The 22,381-nt window shown below is 37.9% G+C and overlaps 1 protein-coding gene across 14 annotated transcripts in view; it reads left to right on the top strand.

The window, feature by feature from the left end:
* Nucleotides 1–22,381, top strand: part of NRG3 (neuregulin 3) — a 1,011,269-nt gene that overhangs the window by 386,051 nt on the left and 602,837 nt on the right. The window lies entirely within an intron of this gene.

The following is a 22,381-nucleotide window of genomic DNA, read 5'->3' as shown; positions in this document are numbered from 1 at the left end:
ACTTCTGGGACTCAGTGGTCTGGCAACCACATAGTAGAGGAGGAGAAGAGTTAATTAAAATACTGTAATAGCCGGAAAATTTGACGATCTGAACTGCAAAGGACTTAAGAAGTGGGAGGGGGCAACATAGCTAAGATAGCATGAGAGAGCGAGGGTCAGACAGGAGGAGGACTTCTGGGAGTGAAGGGCGAGCGAGGGTGGGATGGGTAGGATCTGGGAGGAGGAGAGATGATCCTCTGAGATTTCTAAAATATCCTTAGTTTTTATTGTTCACATCTTCTTTTTTTGGTAATAAGTAATTTTGGTGGACTCAAATTCAGGCTGGATTCTGGATTCAAGCTGGCATAGATGCAAACTGGAGCTGGAGAAGGAGAGGCCAGAGCTGGAGGGACAACTGGCTGTTGGATGGCATATTATGAACAAACTGAGGAAGGACCGTGTCTTCTGGTTTCTTGAAACTTTGGCCCAGCCCCAATGTTGGACCAATGGTCATCATATAAGGGATAGATGTTGGTCAGGGTCATCAGGGCTAAACTCCAGGCCAACAACGTTGACCCGGCCAAATTTAATTTTTCCAAAAGTCAAGGTTGATGCTCAGATCTTCATTTTCATAAATTTCTGTGGACACAAAACTACAGATATGTGATCCTCTAGAAGGGAGCCCCATTGGAGTTCTGTTCACTGCCTCATAATTACTTGAAAAATTGAGATACATATATCTGTGTTTGGTGCTCTGAATTTCTTTTACTATCTTGATGAACCCAATTCCATTCAAATAAATTATATATTCATTGAATGGTGGCACAGAATTTTATTTCTGTTGAAATAAAACAGAAATCTGTTGAATGAGAGGCTGTTGTACACCCCCCGTTTCACTTACACTAGTTCTTTTAATACTCACCATTCTCCTGAGTAGCTATTATAGTTCCTATTTTATTACTGAAGAAACTGAAGATCAGAGAGGTTAAGTAATTTACCTGGTATTATTCTGTTGTTGACAGGGGGGCCTCAGTGCTCAAAAGTGTGTGTGGAAGAGACATCATTTTTTCTGGACTGTGGTGGGCTAGAAGCCCTTTCACCAGTGCTCATGCAGTAAGAGCTGGGTGGGAAGGAAGAAGCAGCTGGACACAGGCCCAGATGCCATGCTGTATGTGATATATTCGTTCAGTCAACAAATATTTATTGAGTGCCTACCACATGCCAGGCCCTGTTTCAAGTAGTGAGAATAAAACTGTACAAAACTGTCCAGGGGCTGTGGACTCTCCTGATCCAGGAGGTTCTCAGCTTCTCTCTGGTCTGAGGTGTGGGGAGACTGGGGCCGTGGCTCTTTCTCCACCTCTGTGTTTATCAACCTGGCATTTGGCTGCTTCAATTTCTGACTCTACTCAACACTCCATCAGTGCTAGAGACCAACATAGCAGGGCAGATGGAGTGAGGAAAGGAGTGAGTAGCATTCTTCTCTCTGTTCCCCACTCCTCCTCTCCCCTCAAAATATCTCTTCCCTCCTCCTCCAGCTACAGGAGACGTCAGAGAAGGCCAGCAGCTACTAGTTATCTTGTGATCTGTATAGGAAAACAGCAAACTGTTACCCCACAGGTAGAATATTCATTACGCAAATAAGAGCATAAATTCCAATATCTGTGAAAGATTTATTGAAGAAAAAAATCATAGTAGAGTAGACTCAAGGTTATCCTTATCATAACATTATAAGGACTCTCTCTCCTTTGCGTTCAAATTTGCTTTCTTGAGTTGGGATAAAAGATTAATTTACAGGAATTGTGATAACATGGGCTGTGTTCATGGGATTTGTTACATATGAAAATAATAATTTCCTCCAGCTTTTTCATCTTTTATCATGAAGTTTCATATGACGTATACCTTTCCGATTTTCTGTCTTTTCCGTAGATGTGACAATGCCAAATGAAAAATACTTATGCCTCAATGTAATATTTTTTTAATCAGAGTTCTTAAAATAAAGATTTCCTAGTTAATGTGTACATATATATTTACAAAATGGAAAGTTCGTCTAGTAATTGCCAAAGAAATAATGGCTTTAATAACCACTGCTCCACTTGGCTGCTGCCTCCAAGCATTGTTAGAACAACAAGCCTCACGCAACTCCCTCGGGCCCTGTTTTCGTTGAAGGTTCTATTTATGCCTTTCTAATTTTGACTGTATTTTGACATTTTCAAATAAGTGTATGGCATCTGTTGAATAAATGATCACTCAGAATGGATTTGTCTCAATTATCACCCTGGTTTTAATGTCCTTGACTAGGCACTCACCTTCTCTCACTTCTGCCAGTCGTGACACCGGCATTTTTCCGGCAACATCAACCTCAGGAGGGACCTTGGAGATGCCCTTTGCCTTAAGAGGGGTCCTAAAACCCTAATTCTTTAACATTCCTCCTATACCTCCTGTTATTGCATTTCTATTGCATGCATGATTTTCTTCTCAAATCTGCCTTCAGCATCTTTAAGAGAGTAGTGTTTAGATGTAGCACATGTCGATCGCTCTGATACAAGGCTAATAGCCACATGGAAACCATCATGTTACAATTACTTTGCCTAATTATGATTTTTTTTGCTGTAAAACTCAGATTAAGCTTTGACAGCACCAGTTTTTAGATTCAGTTTTTCTGTCACATTCAATGGTGAATCATGCTTTGGTGATCCTATATGAAATATTTTCTTTAGTCTGAGAACTGCAAGATTTCCTTGAGGCATTGTATTTTCCTTAGGGCACTGTGTATTGTATGATCAGGTTTTCTTCTCCTCTTGAGCCGTTGAAATGTTAGAGTTAAATTTGGGCCATTCTCTAGCAACATGTGGGTCATTATGATATGCTTTCTTAGATTTGGCCAACTGGTTTTCCTTCGTTTCTTATCCCACCTTTAATTTATATATCTTTTTAAAGCTTATGACTTTTTAAAAACTGCCTTAAATCTATCTTGGACTAAACGTAAATAAATATATCTTGATGTGTATCTTCTTTAGCCTTTTAAGGTGTCATAATTACTTGGGCCTGTCCTGAAAGCACATTGGAAAATTAGAGAAACATCCTCTCTTTCTGGAATTTCTCTAGACCTCCTACAAACTTACCTTTGTGAAGCATAGTTTGGCAAACTGGTTTTTACTCTCTCACTTTTGACCTCCTTTCTCTTCTTAGCCCTCTGACGGATGGGCTAGTCTGAAATTGCCACTCTGGTTTTGGCCTTTGGCATCCTCCCAGCATATGTTCTGCCTCACTTCTCACCAAGGACAAGAAGTGTCCGACCCCATTGTCTACCTCAGCTCCATGGGATTCGTCCAAAAAGAGAATGGCATCAAGGCCCTGGACGTGTCTTCTACTTTAAGTCATTGTCTCCTATGACAGAAACCATTCTTTGATCATTTCATTCCCCACTAAACTCAGTTCGTATTTCAAACCCTCTTCAAAGTGGCCAGTTTATTTAACCACAAATAAAATTAACCTTAGATTGATACAGGATGGATAAAGCTTTTTTTTTGATGAGTGGAAAATATTGGGTCTGTCATTTCTAGAGTAATTTCTAGAGTGAGTAGGAAATATTAGATATTTTTTACAAAGGTGTATTGTAATATTGCTCTAGTCATGGAGTGAACGTATTTTTGTATGTTTGCGTGTTAACACATACACGCATATGCCACATTCATATTGTGCTATAACACTTCTTCAGTCATTCTTGAGGATTATTTAATCCCTCTGGCTTGTCATTTATAAAGACCATGAAAATTTAAAATCTGCATCAATATTCCTGTTCTGTCCCAGGTTCCTGCTTCATCACGTGATTTTTCCTCAAACTGAAGCTTAAACATTTCCTTAGGTTCTCCTGTGGTTTTTCCTGCCTACTTCTATTCCTTTATTTTTCACTCCTAGAATATCTGAATTTGTCATGTATAATATCTGATGGTTCATGTGCTTGAGAAATGCAAATATCTGAGGATAGCAGCTCTAGACCAACCAACAGTGGTTGTGGTTCTATTTCTTCCCTTCTGGCTTTTTGTTCTGTTTTATTGTTTGTTTGTTTTGTTTTGTTTTGTTTTGTTACAATTCCTGAACAGGGTAAGTTCATAGCCATGTGTTTTAGGAAACAATGAGAGATAAATATATAAATTCCTGATGAATTTAAGTAAGATGTGCAAATAAATAGAGAAGCCCTGAGGAGAAATTTAGATGATACAATTTAAACATGAGGTTCATGTGCCATCCTCTGACTAATGTAAGAAAATGTTTCTATGTCCAGCCTGTTTGTGAGTAATGGTAAATCTCATTCTTTTTAGATACACAAGACCATGGTCTATTTTATTTCACTAAAAATAGGACTAATCCTTCCCAAACTTATGAGAGTTGAACTACTGCAATGTTGACTATCAACAGTTGAATTCCTAAAACAAAAATAATTATGACTAGTTTTGTTTAAAATGTAGATGGGGCTCTATGGAAAAGAACAAAGATTGATGATTGCGCTGGAATAGAATTGGTTGGTTGCCAGCTATAAGCTTCAAGAGTGGCAGGTATGTTGTAGGGAATGAACCATGAGCTTAGTGTGAAATTCTCTAACTGTGTGACCTCGATGAAGTCTGTTTTAGTTATCAAAGGTACATTTTTAATAGACAAGAGCCTCTGGGATCCTGGGTGACGTGGAGAGGAGTCATAAATAAGTTTAACTAACAGAATCTTAAGGAATCTCACTGTCATAGCCTCAGAGCTGGGCCATGGGCATCTCCAACCTAGTTCCCTAATGGACCCTCCAAAAATGTCTTATAGGAGAGAGAAAAGAAAAACTCTTTCCTCTGAAACCTTAAAGCACTCTCCAATTATCATCATACACAGGATTTTGTTCAGGAAGATTCAGTATGCTATTTTAAACTCTGACCTTACTTTGGAGAAGTCAGTTCTCATATTTCTATTATTTATATATTCTCAGCATCCTCTACCAGTCCGTAGAATATCTGTTTTTTTTTTTTTTGAGGAAGATTAGCCCTGAGCTAACTACTGCCAATCCTCCTCTTTTCGCTGAGGAAGACTCCATACCCATCTTCCTCTACTTTATATGTGTGATGCCTACCACAGCATGGCTATTGCCAAGTGGTGCCATGTCCGCACCTGGGATGCGAACCAGCGAACTCTGGGCCGCCGAAGTGGAATGTGCATACTTAACCGCTGCGCCACCAGGCCAGCCCCCGTAGAATATCTTGATATTTATTTTTCTCTCCAAATGTATTCACTAATTCAACAAATATTTATTGAATTTCCTATGTGACAGGTGCAGTGCTGAGCTCTGGGAACCCAAAGGTGAACAGAATCAGGAAAAAACAAAACACCTGTCTTTGAGGAGCTTAAGTAATTACCTCAAATATTTCCATAGGTAAATATAAAATTATCACTGTAGTAAGTGCTGTGAAGAGGAGATCTTGGTGCAATCGGTGCATATAATAGCAGCTTTTCCCTAATCACCAAGGTGAGGCCAGGCTTTCCTGAGGAAGTCATCATTGACCTGATATCTGATGGATGAGCATGAGGAGCTTGTTGAAAGGTGGGAGGAGGGGCATTCCAACTAGAAGGATGACTGTGAGTATGTCTTGTTTTTGGAGGGAGAGGGGTTAATGGAAAGTCATTGTGGCTGCAGTTGAGAGAGGAAGAGAGAGGGTGAGGCGAGGTAATCACTTTTGTATTGGGAAATACCATTCCACCCACCGTGTAGAGACTGGATTCAGGGCTTTCTCAGTGGATGCGGGTAGACCAGGCTGGGAGAACTGCCCTGCTTTAGATGGGACATGTTCATCGCTAGGGTAATGGTGATGGAGGAAAGCAGGCGATGTGAGCTGTTCTTAGAGGGTAAATTCAGCAGGACTTGAAGAGTGGGAGCTGAGGAAGCTGATGGTCAAGATCAGGGCAGAAGGTAAATTCCAATATTGCTTAAATATCACTGTGGAGGATAACATTGTGAAAACAAGAGGAATTTTTGACATGTTTTTCTGCTAGCAGAAAAGAAAATGCAGGCTGACCAAGAGTAGCTCCCCTTATTTGGACTAAAGTCACCCATAAGAAAGTCCCTAAAACTTTCTGACCTTTCAGTTTACTGAAATACTGCACGTGGAACGCTTTGTGATATGCATGTGTGTGTGTGTGTGTGTGTGTATAGATACATATGTAGTGCATTGGATTATATAAATATATGTTGTTATAACATATATTAAAACATATGCTGTTTATTATATTTTATATGTTAATGTATGATATTGAAGTTTTTATTGTATATATTGTTTTGTTTCTTTTCATCGAGGAGATCATAGTCTGGCAAATGTTGAGCCAATATATACATTAATACGATTTTAAATTAAGAAAAAAATCTGGAATCTATTCCCCAGATCTATTTTTTAACCATCTAAAATTAATGTGTTAGTAGGTTGATGCTTATTTTTTAAAGCCGACTGGATCGTAACTATCTTAATATATGGTGTTTAAAGTCTATTGAATATGAGTTCATTTTCATATATAACATGTTTAATATTTATGATTTAACAAAATTCCTTCGTGAATTTTCATATTTGTCTACTCTTGGCAACATTTTTAGAATGGGGTTAAGATCCGTTAGGAAGGAATATGAAGATGGGCCAGCCCGGTTGCACAGTGGTTAAGAAGTCCACTCGCTCTGCTTTGGCAGACCAGGGGTGTTCAGATCCCAGGCATAGACCTACACACTGCTCATCACACCATGCTGTGGCACCATCCCACATACAAAACAGAGGAAGATTGACACATATATTAGCTCAGTAACAATATTCCTCGAACAAAAACAGGAAGATCGGCAACAGATGTTAGCTCAGGGCCAATCTTCCTCCCCATCAAAAAAAAGAAGGAATATAAAGAAAAAGTCTCGTTTGTATTTAGTTTTTGACAGTTATCATTAGCTTATGCAAAAGGATAGTAAACCTTGGCAGCCAGGATGTGTGATCAGTGCCCTTCCAATTCTGCTGGTGAAGTTCCTTTCAGCATACCAAAACCACAGAGTAATTCTATGGTGTAGACAGAATGCCACTACCTATGGTAGAAAGACTAACCCTAAGGATATTGTGTAGTGAAAATAAAAGACAAATTTATTTTTACTCTAGTATTAGGATGCTGTGAGAAGGAAATCTACAGAGAGTGTGAGAGAGAAAGAGAGAAATGTGGATGGTCTTCTCATATGAGCCGTCCATTGGGGTGGTGGGAGAGGCCTTAGATAAGACAGGGTTGAGGTGGACTTCTCAAGGAGACTGCACAGCAGTCTGCCCAGAATGACCTGAGCACCGTTACCTTGAAGTTGCCAAAGTGGATCAGAGCGATGAGCCTTGAGGTGGGTTGAAAGCCAGTGGCATGCCATGTGGCCAAAGGGAAGCAGCCCACTGTGGAGACTGGGTTGAAACCAATGGACCAGTTTCTGGATAAAGGATCTGGCAAAAACTCAAAGCTCTGCAGTCAAGTAGGATTTAACTGGTGGCTGAGTTGATGAATAGAGGGCTGACACTCCCCAGGATCATCTTAATCTAAGTAATAGCTGCCATTTATTGAGTGCTACTCTAAGCTTTCTACATGAATTTAGTAACTTCATCCTTATTCATGCGCTATGAAGTAAATACTTCTATAATCTCCAATTTACAAATGAGGGAATTGAGCACAGAAAGGTTAGGTAACTTTTTCAGCATCACACAGATGATAAATGGAGAGCCAGAATTTGATGTATGGCGTCTGGTTCACAGGATGTGCTGTACGTGACATCCACGAGCACACCACCCACAGGCTATAGCAAGGAGGCCAGCATGTTTTAAAAGGAGCAAGGTTCAGGGCTCCAAATCCGACTCTCCACCTATTTTTGTAAATAATTTTTTATTGGAACACAGTCACGCTCATTCGTTTATGTACTGTCCCTGGCTGCTTTGATGTTACAATGTCAGAACTGAGTAGTTGTGACAGAGACCATGTGGCGTGCAAGACCTCAAAGACTCAGTATGTGGCCCTTGGCAGGGAAAGTTTGCCAACCTCTGTAGGAGACAAAAGATATCCAAAACTCTAATCAGATGGCATCCAAGGAGTGGCATGGATCCAAGGAAATCCCCCAATTACATGAGGATGCAAAAAATAACCACATCTTTGATGAATGTCTGGATGCCTTTATAGCTGAAAAAGCAGAAGGGAGCATTTTACCAAAGGGCTACCCGATGCTACTGAAACGACTTCTAATTATTGGCTTGGCCTAAACTGTAAGTTATAAGCTAGATGAGACTTTCAGTCAGAGGCTATGAAAGAATGCCAGGCAGTTATATACAAACAAAGAAATGTAAACACATTTTCAGTTTGGGGAGGAATACATAATTGAATTTACTATTTGGGTTTTACATTAATAAAACAAGTCTTTATCTGTGATACCGCCTGAAGTATTTATGGGTGAAATGGCACACTCTTGGATTTGCCCTAAAATACTAGAGCAAAAATAAATAAGAATCTGTGGAGTATGGTGGAAAAGGATAGCCAAACTATTGATATGTGTTGAAGGTAAGTGAATGATATATATATCAGGGTTTCTTATATCATTGTTTTTACTTTTGTGTGTTTGAAAATGTCCATAATCAAAAGAAATGAAAAAAAATCACTATATAACTTATTAAGACAGTTCTCATATTTTCTCATGAACTGAATGCAGAAAAACTCAGTATTTTCATCATATGCTTGTCACAACGTTCATCCCTTATTTTCTTTGTCCTAGCCATAAAGAATTGATGAATAGGCTGTAAGAAATTCCCAGAAATTGGCTCTAAGTATATTCAAATATACTGAGAAAGAATAAGTAAAAAAAGAAGGATGAGACACCTTTGGGGCAGTTACAAATTATTTGACAACTTTGTTTTGTCTTCTTTGTGACCCTTGCCAGTGTGAACTGGAACATGAGGGATGGCAAAGGGCACAGGAGAGTTCCCACCCACAGAGAATCGAGAATACACTTCCCTCCTCACTTTCCTTATTTCCCCAGTATCTAGATTATGTCGTGCTTGGGCTATACATCAACCCCTGTGGAAGAGACCAGATACACCAGACTTAAGAAAATATCTTTTGAAGATCATTTTCCTATTATTAAAAAAGGAGGAGGTGAAATATGCGTAAAATACCTCTTGTAGCAATTCATTTGAATATTACATCTTATCAACATATTTATGTTGTGTTTTAACAATGCTATCTAACATCTGTTGAAAACAGGGTTTCAGTATGTCAATCAAACTGACAGTTCTGAAAAAAAATCACAGAACATTTTTTTTGACATGTTCCTCTCCCAGTCTATCTCTGGCACTATAATTTCCATTTATCCCCAAATTATACATTAGTGCCTTCTTAATTTTCAAATATTTAAGATTTTTGATATTGTAAAATATATATTATGTATATCTATTTAAGGGAAATAATATGCTCTATATAGCCAGTTGGTTATTCTTGGGACCCTTATGGACTGCCCTGTACCAGGCATCAATGCAGGTGGAAGAGAAGTCGCAGGAAAGGGAACAGAGCCGTGTGTTTACCAAATTTACATTCTAGAGTTTGAAAATCAAATTGCTGCTCTTGTATTCAGTTCATCTACATCCTAACAACAGCCTGGGGGTCTAGTGGTTAACATGCAGCTCTGTCACCACCCCACTGAGGCTTGAGTTCATTTCCCCAGTCAGGGAACCACACCACTCGTCTGTTGGTTGTCATACTGTGGGGGCTGTGTGTTGCTGTGATGCTGAAAGCTATGCTAGTGGAAATTTAAATACCAGCAGTGTCACCCATGGTGGACAGGTTTCACTGGAGCTTCTGCACTAGACAGACTAGGAAGAAGGACCCACCCATTTCCAGAAAAAGTGGCCATGAAAATCCTAGGTGAGGCAGCAGCAGAGTGTTGTCTGATATGGCACCACAAGGTGAGAGGATGGCTAAGAAAGACCAGGCAGGGTTCCGCTCTGCTCGATATAAGATAAGGCACACTAGGAGTTAGCATTGACTCCAAGCCACTAACAACAAAAAGTTCTAACCCATTCTGAACTTAGAACCTCCCACTATAATTATATATTTTCTCACAGTTTCTTTGCATTTTTATTTTTTTAATTCTACATTTAGTTTCTATTTTTATTATTGTATGTGTGTGTTTTCTTTCCTTTTTTTTTGGTAAATGTTTGACTTTATTTCTAATAATGAAAAACTTTATCCTGATTGGTAGTTTTAAGCTTAAATTTCACCTTGTCTGACGTTGGTATTGACAATTTTGTTACTGTTATACTTACTGTTATTATTATTATGAATTTTTGTTTTTGCTTTGACCTGCTATCTTTTTGCCCAGTCTTCTTTTATTTGCAGCTATTGGTGGTCACTTTGCATTAAGGATTTTGGGGTTTTTTTTTTTTTTGGTGTGTGTAAACAGACTATGGCTTGAGTCTTTTATAAATCTAATAAGCTCTCTTTTAATGTTCAAATTGACTCCATTTATATTGAGGGTGACAATATGTGTAATTTTATTCTTTCCATCTTACTTTATTATTTGTTTTACGTTTTACTGTTTGTTTCTTTTTTTATCCTTTTCCCTATTATTATTTTTTTTTTTCAGTTTGGTCAAGTTATAATTTACTTCCTTTTCCCACTTGATCGCTTGGGAGTTCTGTTTTTTAATTCCATTAAAGGTAATCTTCTGCTGAAGAAAAAGCTCATGCTGTACTTTAAATGATAATTTTATTGTAACCTACATTTATTTGGCTAGTATCAATTATTGTTGTTTTTAGTGCTTTCAATTCAAGTCTGCCCCTAGCGACTGTATGTATAGCAGAGTGGAAGCCCACCTGGCCTTTTGTTGCCATCCTCTCACTTTTGGGTGCTATATCAGATTTTTGGGAAGTGGGTGGCCAGGTCCTTCTTTCTAAGCCTCACTTTTATATAAGGCATAAAAAGTTATTGCAAGAGAATCCATACCAACCTCACAGTCACTGTAGCTAGTTATATTAAAATTAATTAAAATTAAAAACTTCATTTCTCAGCCCCCTCTAGTCACATTTTAACTTATTGAGTCATACGTGGCTAATGGCTACCATATTGGATAATGCGTATTCAGAGATCATTCTAGTCATCACAGAAAATTCTGCTGAAGCAAACTGGTTTGTATATGTAGTATATACTTTATAAACATTTTGGGGCATATATAATAAGATTGGTAAGGTCATTGTTAGTAGGTTAAATATTAAAGATAGATAAATAAGTTCAATTTCCTAAGACAAACATAAAAAGAGCAATACAATTTCACACCACAAACCAGTTAAAATAACATCAGTGTCTTAAGTGAGGGGTTATTTAACAATAAATCATTTTGGTTAAGTCAGGATGTCCCCAGAGAGCTTCCTGCAAACAAAGCAGCCAGGACTCAATTTCATGATGGCAAGATTTCGAATAAGTTTAAATCTGACAAGAAAGGACCTTCGCCCCAACATGCCTAATATGTCTAGACTTTTTCTCCTTAAGATATCTGACTTGTAAATAGTCTGAGGCTTTTACCATTATCTCAATAACGGGTTGTAATGGCTGGCTTATTGCCATGTGTTCTCAAAGCACCTGTGTCAACAGTCTTTCTATTTTTTAAGATTATTCATTAAGTGTTCGATGAAACATGTGGCCTTGAGGTTTGACCACCATTTTATCTAGGATGAATTAAATCATTTGGAGACTCAACATTTTATTTCACTTTTCTAGCATTAATAATCAAACATATAGCTCTTTACCACTAGACAGGAATAAGATGTACTCTACTTTATCCATCAAGACGCTATCAAGGTACTACAGTTCTCCTTCCCACTCAGGAAAGATAAACCCTAAAGTAATTTTAAAATTCCTTCCCACATACACACATACACATACACATGCACAGAAGGACACACAACCTGCCACTGTCCCATCTTATCCTCTCCGATTCATCAGAGGACTCTACTATAATTTATTTGGAGGCTCATGTCATACTTTGAATATTGTCATCAGATGGGGCATATGACATAAAATTTTTAAAGTCATTGTAATATTCTTTGTTGTAGTAAAATTAGAAAAAACACTTTAACACTTCTCAATAGGAGATGCATATAAATGTGTCTGCTTTCTCCTTTATTGATATTTAGTTGTTTTAAATTTTGCTGTTGCATTCCTGAAACACATAATGATGTTTCAGTCCATGACGGACAACATATATGATGATGGTCCCATAAGATTGGTACCATCTAGCTTAAGTACGTAGTAGGCTATACCATCCAGATTTGTGTAAGTACTATAGGGGAGGAAGAAATTTTCCTCTACTCTTCTCGGTTCTTCTGGCTGGTCTAAAATTAAATCTGATGAGATAGATTAACAAGAGAAAAACAAGCAAAAGTTTAATAACATGTATACATTGAAGAAAACCAAGTAACTTGCAAAATGGCTGAAGCCTTCACCTTAAATACCATCCGCAGCTAAAGACAAAAGATGTTGAGTGTGGGGAGAGTCAGGGAGCTCAAAGACAAGGAAGGCAAGTCACAGGTAGGTGAAAAGGAGCACACGTTTGGAGAACAAGTGTTCCTTTGGCCACACAGAAACAGAAGAACACAGAGAGAGCCCAACAAACAGGCTTTTCTAGGTCCCTCTCTGTCTACCACCCAGTTCACATTCTGCTAAGGTGATGGCTTGCTTCCTGAGACAGGTTTTTTCATCTAAATTCTTTTAGCCAGTTAAGGAGGGGACAACAAGAAAAACTTTCTGAGTCTTTTGTTTCTTAAAAATCATCAGCCTAAAATAGTTCTCATGTTAAAGAGATGCATTTTGGGATGGCAAAGTTTGTTCCCCTTTAGTACACTCTATGATGTTTGCACAACAGTGAAATCGCCTAATGACGCATTTCTCAGAATATGTCCCTGTCGTTAAGCGATGCATGACTGTACAAGCAACACAGCAATGAATAACATTTTTCTTTCTCATGTATTCAAGTATGTCTAGGATGCATTCCCAGAAGTAGACTTATGGTATCAGAGTATATGTTTGTGTATTTTGTTGGATAGTGCCAAATTGTTTTCCAAGCATTTCTACAAATCAGCTCTTGTACCAGAAATGAAGGGAAATACCTGTTTTTCTGCAGTTTCACCAACAGACTACATTGTCAACATTTTAGAATTTTGGAATTTTTTTCTGGCCAATCTGATAGGTGAAAAATTGTACCACCATCCTCTTTACATTTATTTTTCTTATTTTAACGGTGACTGAGCTCTTCTCAGATGTCTAAGAGTCATTCATGATTCCTGTTTCCTAATTGACTATTTGTTTCTTGGCCCATAGCTTCTCCCTTGCATCATTGTCTTTTCCCTATTTTCTAGGAGCACTTTATGTATTAGAAAGATGAGCTCCTTTTTGGAGTAATTTACAAATAAAAGTTATTTCTCAAGTTTATTGCAGTTGTCTTTTGATTTTTCCTAAGCGGTTCTTTTTCCACAGAACATTTAAAAATAGACTTTTGTAGTTGAGTTTATCTTTTTTTTTTTGGCTTCTGGACTTTCTAGATTTGGAGCCATTGTGTGGGTGGGGATAGACTAGGTCATGCTATTCCTAGCTCATGTGGCTGTGGGCAGAATTCAGTTCCTTGAAGTTATAGGACTGCATACCTGATTTCTTGCTGGCTGTCAACCTGGGGCTGCTCTGAGCACCTAGTGGTCCTTGCAGCTCCCTATCCTATCCCTTTTGATTAATTTAACGCCAGCTGTTCAGGGACCTTAATTACATCTGCACAGCCCTTCTCCTTTGCCATATAATGTAATCTAATCCCGGAATGGCATTCTGTCATGTTATGGTTACAGGTCCCACCTACACTCAAGGGGAGGGTCTTCCTGCCACAGATCTTCTTGGAATTTCTCTTTTGATCTCCAGATTCATGTATCTTTGAGTTCACCAGTTCCTTGAAACAAGTTTATAATGCATTTTAATATCTCGGAGGACCAATTTTCTCTCCTTGCTCTTTTTTAGGAGCTTCACTGGCTTATATTTATTTGATATGATTGCCATATTGACTTTAGAATAAATTTATCTTGTTAAAAGGGAAAAACCTTAGAAAATTTTATGAGGACAATGATGATATCTAAGTTAACTTATGGAGAACATGGAGATGACAGGGAGATTTTTTGTTTATACAGATGACTTCTCATTTGTTCAGGATTTCTTTGGTTTCAATTAGTAGCATTTTAATTTTTTCCTATCCTAGTTCTTATGTATGTTTTATTGACTTTAAGATATTTTATCTTTTTGTTCTGGTTATAAATGGGATCACTTACTAATATATCTTATAGTAGTTATTTTCCTACATGCAAAATACTGATTTTAGTATATTAACTTTGTATGGTGATTTTTAGTTGATTCTCAAACTTTCCATACAATTCTAACTGCTGTAAGTGATATTTCTTCTCCTCCTTTCAAATTTTATATATCCAATTTCTTTCATTTTTCCAATTGACTAAAATATGGTTTTAAGGAATGCTGATGAGACGGAACATCATTTCCTTATTCTCATTTTTGTAGGAATGCCTATAATGTTGCACATTAAGCATACTACCATTATAGTCTGACATAAATATATTACTCCAGGAAAAGCTAGTATCTATCCATCAGTATTTTTTTTCAGTTTTAATGATATAATAGACATAGATCATTGTGTTCGTTTAAGGTTTACAGCATAATGATTTGATATTCGTATATACTGTGAGATGATTACCACAATAAGTTGTCACCATTGATTACTATTTTATTGATTTTTCATATAAGTAGTTTAATTATGTTAATGTACTTTTTAGCATCTGTTGAGATGATTATATGATTTTTCTTCTTAGGCTTCTTAATATGACTTTTATATAAATAGATCTAACAATGAACCATTCATCCCTTCCTGATATTAACATCACTTGAACGTGATCTATTTTTTTTTTTTTTTTAACATACTACTGCCTTCAATTTGCTGATATATTATGTGGGGTTTTTACAGTGCTATTTTTAAATGACGTTGATGTGTCGTTTTATTTCCTGTGCCATCTTGATCAGGTTCTGGAAGGACTGTTAGACACTCTTCTTTAAGACTAATTTGAAAAGTTTCCTTTTATTTTATATTCTAACACAGTTGAAATGATATTAGCATTATCTGCTTTAAATATTTGAGAAAAGTCTCCCATGAAAACATCTGAGTCTGTTGATTTTTTTGACTAGGGAAGCTGTTCTTTTCAATTTGATCTATTTCGTCCATTTAGATTTTGAATCTTGCTCTAATGGCTTTAGAAAATTGTTTTCTTAGACTCTTATTCATGTCGTACAGCTTTACCTATATGAAAGTTCTGATTTTCAATATCATTCTTTTAAAGAATTTGTCATCAAAATCTGAATTTTTTTCTGACACAAAGTTAGGAACTTTTTTTTTTATTCTTAGTTGGAGGAGTTCTTTGTTTTCTCATTTAGTCGTTAATTTCTTATTGTATTTTTTTAATTAAAGAACACTCTGTGCACTTTTATTGATATATTTTGTGTGCTATTTTATACTCAATTTTTGTTCCTGTCACATGGACACATAAAAATTATACTCTCCATTACGGAACAAATGTTAATTTTATACATACAAACACATACACATTTGCCCATAATTATATGCACATGTCAATAAGATCTATATTATTAATTATGTTATTTAGACTTTTCTATGTTTACTTATTTTTACTCACTTCATCATCATTGTCTGTGAGAAATGAATTCAAGTCCTTTATCATTGAAGGGGGCAGTATTAACTTGGTTCTTTTCATGTTCAAACATGTGTGTGCTTTTATGATTAAGTGAGAGATATGAAATCATTGGCTCATCCTTTTTTCTGGAATATCTTCTAGGTTGTTGGATGATGTGGAGAAATCTAAGACTACTAGTCTGGTATTTTTCTTTTAAAAATTTAGAAAAAAATGTTTTGAGCACTAAGGGAAAAACTATCAAGTCATTTAACACTTCTAGTACGTTTACCAATATGTTTCACAGTGTTGACTATATTAACCAATTTTTTCTGATACTTATTCTAACTTTCTTTGAACTTTGAGTCGTCCTCTTTATTTTACATCTTTTTTGTTAAAAAACTCTAGGGGCCAGCCCAGTGGCATAGCAGTTAAGTTTGAGTGTTCCACTTTGGCAGCCCAGGGATTGCCTGTTCAGATCCTGGGTGTGGACATGGCACAGCTTATCAAACCATGCTGTGGCAAGCATCCCACATATAAAGTAGAGGAAGATGGGCATGGATGTTAGCTCAGGGCCAGTCTTCCTCAACAAAAAAGAGGAGGATTGGTGCTTGATGTTAGCTTAGGGCTAATCTTCCTCCAAAAAAAAAATCTATACTATTTAACATATTAAAAATAGAGTCTGTAATATTTCTTCTGTCTCACTGTGTAGACTTTCTTCTTCAGGGACTTGAATTACATATATTGAACTGCCTTAGCTGATATTCTACATTTCTCATTTTCTCTGTAAGCCACTTTGTTTTTTTCTTTATTTCTCTTTCCTTTTATTTCATTTTTTGTTTCTACCTGTAATAACTTTTTCTCCAAACTTATCGACAGATAGGATCTCATTTTTCTCTTTCAGTTTTATCGGTTTTGTCTTTTTCTTTTGGTGAGGAAGATTGGCCCTGAGCTAACATCTATCCCAATCTTCCTCTCTTTTGTATATGGGTTGCCCCACAGCATGGCATGATGAGTGGTGCTGGGTCTGCACCTGGGATCTGAACCTGCGAACCCCAGGCTGCCGAATTGGAGCACGTGAGCTTAACCACTATGCAACCAGGCCATATATTTTTTTTAATCTTCATGGACTATGTCCATGTCATATATATTTTTTTAATCTTCAATTTCTTTCCTAACCTTTGGCAGCTTATATTTGTATGTCATCTCTTCTATGCTTAACTATCTTTCATATATTTTACGTTTATGCTCTATGTTTTTTTTTCTTCATAAGTGTGATTACTCCATGAATTCTTTTTTAATTCTTCGTTAAATATTTGGACATATTTTCCTCTGTTTCATGGCAATCGTTTTCTCTTGTGGGTGGATATATTTTGTTGCTATTTTTGATAATTTTTTCTTATACTATCTTGAACTCATCTTTGTTTATGAAGGCTGTTTCCTGAGATTCCAATCTCTTATCCCAAACAAGAAGTACATTTATTTGAACCTCCAGAGAGCCTCTCACTTTCAAGAAGGGTATTTCTGTTGGGCCCTTGGAGACTTTTCTGCTTCTGTCCTCTCTTCACGTGACCTATGTGTCTTCTCTTGCCTTCCCCCATGTGGTTTCTACTTGATCTCAGCTCCCTACGGAGGCCCTTATTTGTGTTTTTGAATATCATGATTCTAACTGTCACCTGATGTCTCTGAAAATGGAGTTGTGTGTATTATTTTCATCCTTACTTCTTTATGATTACAAGAAGAATGAGAGGGAACATTCCGACATAGACAGCCATGTTCATACCAAGATTTCTTCCTCCTAAATTTTAGTTCATGTATTAATCTGTAACTCTCAGAAGCTATAATTTTTAGGATCTTTCTTGATTATTTTATTTGTACTTATTGGATCTGGCTGTAGGACTTCTTTTGTGTGCTAGAATTTTCCTTTATCTGCTCCCTGGGACTCAGGTTGAGCTCTGTATACATTAATTTGGAGCCATGCCATGAATGGTAGGAAGTGTAGGTCTCTGCTACTGTGCTCCAAAGGTGGAGCAAAAGGGTGATGTCAGTTCTCTACTTAGGGGAAGCCTCTTTGTTTTCCTTCTCTTCCAGATGTTCCAGCCTCAGGTATAGACATGACTCACTACTAGCTTATCTCTCCATCAGCTATTTGGGAGCTAGAGAAGTCACAGGTATATTCCTATGACTGATGCTACTTTTTTTTTTTCCTGGCGTCCATAGGTTTCTGCAGGTCATGTACTTGCCAGGATCCACCATGATTGTCCTCCCCTGCGACTCTCCAGCATTAATTTCCAAGATCTCATCGAGCTCACAGTAGGGAAACTCCTGATCCAGCTCTGGACTTCAGGACCATGGACAGTGTCTGAGGCTTCACCAGCACCTTCCATATGTTGTGTGGGGTGTTTTGGGAGTGAAAGAGAGCCCATATGCTTTTAGGCTACCATTTCCCATCTTTTCCCCAATGTTGCCCATGAGTAGGCTTTGTACAAATTGCTGTGAGATTGCAGAACTAGAGAAAAATAAATTGGTACAAGCTTTTAACACACCTCTTTATATTTAAAAATGGTCATGGGTAAATCTTTGAAAGAAAACACCTCCCACATTGCCACTTGCTGTACTTCAAGGTCTGTTAGTTGAAGTGATAGTGCTTCATTTCTTGATTTGCTTTGCATCAAAAAAAAATACTCAAAAAACTAGAAGTCCTTGAAGATTCCCTCTACCGATTGCTTCATGGTTTCTGTCCTGTAGGGTCCCGCTCTGAGCATTCAGGAGAATCCATATTTCTGCATGCACACTGTCCTACTTTAGGGAAGCTGGGTAGGCGATAGTCTGACTTCAGGAAAATAACGTGTATTCCAAGTCATGGGCCAAGGTAGGTCAGTAAGAAAAGGAAGGCTAAATAATTCACCAAACCAAGAATCAAGCAAGGAGCATGTGTCAGGAACAGGAGCATGACACCCTTGACTAAGGGTGTTAGGGAGGAGAGAGTCAAAGGTGGATGTTTGAACAGGTAAATTGGAGGGTGTCCTAAGCTGGCACAAAATGTTGGCACCTTTCAACCCAAATTGTTTCTCCCAATTCTGTCCTTTGTTTGATGTATCTTCGGTTGTTATTATTGTTATTATTATTATTGTTATTATTGTAACGCCAGCCTCAACCCTTCCTTCTCCCTCAATCCTCTTAACCAATAGGTGGCCATTTTATCTCCAAATCATTTTTGCAATCACACTCCCTCCACTTCTTGCTATAAGTTCCTTTCAGTTATAGCTCCTGAATAATTGCCGTGCCCCTCAACTGGCTTCTTTGGAAGCCTACAGTCTCGCCCTCCAATCTTTCCTTTCCACTGCTGTCAGTGTAATCTTTTCATGTAAGAGTGACCTCCAATTGTAAGCGTGGCATTGCTGCAGTAGCATTCATCTCCTTCATTCCTGCACTTTCCATCTTGTGAGTAGAATGTTAAAGTGGGCACCCAAAAGGTGCTGTTACTTATGCTCTGTTTCCTGAGTAAGTCAAAGAGGTGAATTATGGATTTTTCTATCAGGCAGATTCAGATTGAATGCTGTTCATTTCTGGGTTTATGTCTATTATCCTGCAAATAATGAGTATCCCCCAAATGGTAGTGTGCTATTATGCTGTGGGGATAGAAGGATTCTCTACAACGTAAAACTATTTTTATACAACTATCAAAGTAGTCTGGAGATTTCAACTTTCACTCAAATAAAATTGAAAGAAAATGAATAACATTGAGACAACTGAGCACAAAAGAATAATATTGTATTTTCCAAAATATACACATCAACCACTTTAGGCTATTGTACGTGAAAGGGCCATAAGGGTAGCTGAGTTGAATATGCCAGTAATTTCTTTCAATCATTTTTTTCCACTTACAAAATACTGTAAGAAGTGTATCCACAGAGGGCTACATTTTTGACAGAGGCAGAATGCAAAACCTGGAGAAGCAGATGTTCATTCTTTGGCCAACAATAAAAATTTCTCTCTCTCATTTTCTGTCCCCTCCTCCCCTTATCTAGGTAGAAGGAACTCATTTAAGGAAATGTCAAATCTCAGACAAGCCTCAGCACTAGAAGTTAACTAGTCAGTGTAGCCAAACGTGGGGACACTTTCGTATTGCTCCCCTTGAGGATGGGCCAAGTAAGGGTGACATTTCTTTCTAGCTTCTCCCCTCACTACTGATCAGATATTCCTCTGAGATGCCTAGTAGGAATGAGCAACGTATCTTCCAGGAAGTGAGATCATCTGACGTTATTTCTGAACTGAATGTTCAGTGGACCATCAGTATTTCAGGTTATTGTTTCCTTTTAGGTTGACCAGATACCCATACTTTCATCTTAACTTCTCCTGTGCAGTATAATGAAATGATCTCTTGGCTTGTTCTCTTTTCCACCCATGTAGAAGTGGAGACAGACCAAGTAAATGGCTGTGAAACAAATGATTTTATGATTGATATAGCACTCACTGGTTGTGCTGAAAAGTGAATATCTTTATTTTTTGGTAGAGTTACAAAAACCAAACCAAGACCAAAACCTGGAGGATATGGACATGGAGGGTGTCGGGTAGGATCAGGAAAGTAGAAGAACAAATGAGGTTTTGCTACTTGGTAGTTACTAGGAATTTACGGAGTACCTTCCATGTGCCAGTTACTGGGTACCCTGCCTGTGTTATCTCATTTAATGCTCACAGCATATCTGTGAAGGAGGTACTATAATTTCTAACTGTTCTACCATTTTATAGACAAGGAAACTGAAGCATAGAGAAGTTGATCATCTTGTCCACCATCATTCAAGTAGTAAATGGTAGACCTGGGGTTGACTGCCTGTGATCATAATCACCTTGATAGTCTGAACTCAGTCTTACAGGTTCTATCCCAACCACTTCATCATGATTACAGGACATTCTGGCTGTATTCCTTGGAACGAATTATTTAAGCTCTTTGGAAAGTCAGGACAGTAAAACATATACGATACAGGTGTGTGAGGAGTTAGTGATGTCACATAATGAAGCATCCAGGACAGAAGCAGATGCCATCTTCACACTCGACAAATATTGGTTCCCTTCCAGTGGTGATTCTCTTTCTCCTGAATATTCACAAGTGGATATGTTCTTGTTTGTTTTGTATCACTACTGGGTAACACGGGGCTCTCACACAATAACTAATCAGCAGAAAATGAAGAATTAGAGAGCAGGAGGCTTGATTCACATAATTTTTGGAAGTTGACTCTTCTGAAGAATGCTACTGAAGGCATACTCGCGTATCTGAGTCCATATTGCGGAGGCAAGGATTTTAGTCAGGGATTTGAGAAAAGTATTCCAAATAGGCAGCCAAAGTTATCCCTAGAAAAACTCACATACAAAAAGGAAAAATTGGCAGAAGATTTGGAATGCAAACAGATAGAAGATGAAGACTCTGTGATCTCCTTTCCACCTCTTTCCCTACCTTTGCCATCTCCCAGCTCCTAGAACCTACAATGAAATTTGACCTGAAAGGCAGCTGCCCAGAGTGATTATCTTCAAACCAAGCTGTACATAATGGAATTCCAGTCTTTCCTGAGATTTATTGTGATTTGGAATTTGGATATGGGAATTTTTAAAGATGGCACCCACTGCGTAAAAGAGATTACTTCCAAAGTAGGGGCAAAGGATCACAAAACGAGGAGATTGTGGGCAATATCATTAGCCCATGGAGCTTAGATAAATTATACCTCCTCTTTGAGCTTTGGTTTTCTTACCTGTATAGAAAGATAATAATTCCTCCTCAATCAAAAGACTATACTGAATTAAATGATGTCTGTAAAGATTGATCGATCTTGGATTGATAATTGAAAACCACCATACAAATGGAATTGTTGCTATTATCATTATGATTATTATGTCATCTTTTAGTTGAGCCATTCCTGAATGTGGTGTCCTGATTACTGTCCTTTAAGGGCCTAGTTTGTGCTGCATGAACACCCTAGTTCTCAGATGCCATCTCTTGAATGACCTTACCCACGTCACTATGGAGCAGTAAGCATTACCAGCCTTGCTCTCTGAAAGGACCTCTTCTATTTCCATGAAGGTGTTCTCAGGAAGATGGGGTAACCCACAAGCAGCCTGGTGATGGCTGTGTAATTGGGGAGGGACGCTGTCCCCAGGCCAGTTAAGGTCAGACCCTATGAATGTGTGTCAGCATCAACAGACATGAGTTTATGTATTCCAAGCCAGCAGTTGGGAGACCTTTACAGGACTAACTGCCCATCCATCTCATCCTCTCTCTGGCAGTTGAAGCCTTGGAGGAAAACAAAGGAATGGCTAAATGGACAGTGCTAAGTGCATATGTGTAAGATGGGACCGTTCTGAAAGTCAAGGCTCTATCTGCTTGAACGTGAGCTCTCTGAATCTGATTTGTTTTTTCCTCTTGTTCTAACTCTTATTCTAATGAAAGAAGAGCCAGATTTAACTGGTTGGAAATTTGAGCTCTGCTGGTTAGTAACCAGCCATATAGGCTTGGGCAAGTTACTCAACCTCTCTAAGTGTCACTTAGTTCATGGGTAAACCAGGGGATAACAACAGAACCTACCCATTAGAGTTTTGGAGATAATTAAATAAGATAA

Source organism: Equus caballus, chromosome 1 (assembly GCF_041296265.1).
Source record: "Equus caballus isolate H_3958 breed thoroughbred chromosome 1, TB-T2T, whole genome shotgun sequence".
NCBI lineage: Eukaryota > Metazoa > Chordata > Mammalia > Perissodactyla > Equidae > Equus > Equus caballus.
The sequence above is the reverse complement of the archived record's forward strand: the minus strand, read 5'-3'. Positions and strand labels throughout refer to the sequence as shown.